Consider the following 427-nt stretch of genomic DNA (forward strand, 5'->3'; position numbering starts at 1 on the left):
GAGGTGAGGCTGCACCTGACAGGCAGCTGGCTGTTAGGTGTAGGAGGTGGGGAAGTGTGTTGGAAGCCATACCACCTCCTCTCCTACACCTGACAGGCAGCTGCCTGTCCAGTGTAGGAGGGGGAGGGGGAGGAGTATTAGAAGCCACTGTGGAGGTGGGGCTGCACCTGACAGACTGTTAGGTGTAGGAGATGGGGGAAGTGTGTTGGAAGCCATCAGAGAGGCTGGGCCAGCAGCTTTGCTTTACCTCACAGGTGGTTCTTGGCCACTCCTGATTTCCTCAACTGTCATTAGCTGTTTGCAGTCCCCTGTAACTGTTGGGGTTTTTTTTGCCTCAGAACACTGAGCTCTGCAGCTGGCCAATCAGAGAGTGGGGGGTGCAGGGAGGCAGCTGTCTGGGAACCGCATGGGAATCAATGGTGGGAGC

The sequence above is a fragment of the Gekko japonicus genome, unplaced genomic scaffold, assembly GCF_001447785.1.
Source record: "Gekko japonicus isolate JY-2015 unplaced genomic scaffold, Gekko_japonicus_V1.1 scaffold271, whole genome shotgun sequence".
NCBI lineage: Eukaryota > Metazoa > Chordata > Lepidosauria > Squamata > Gekkonidae > Gekko > Gekko japonicus.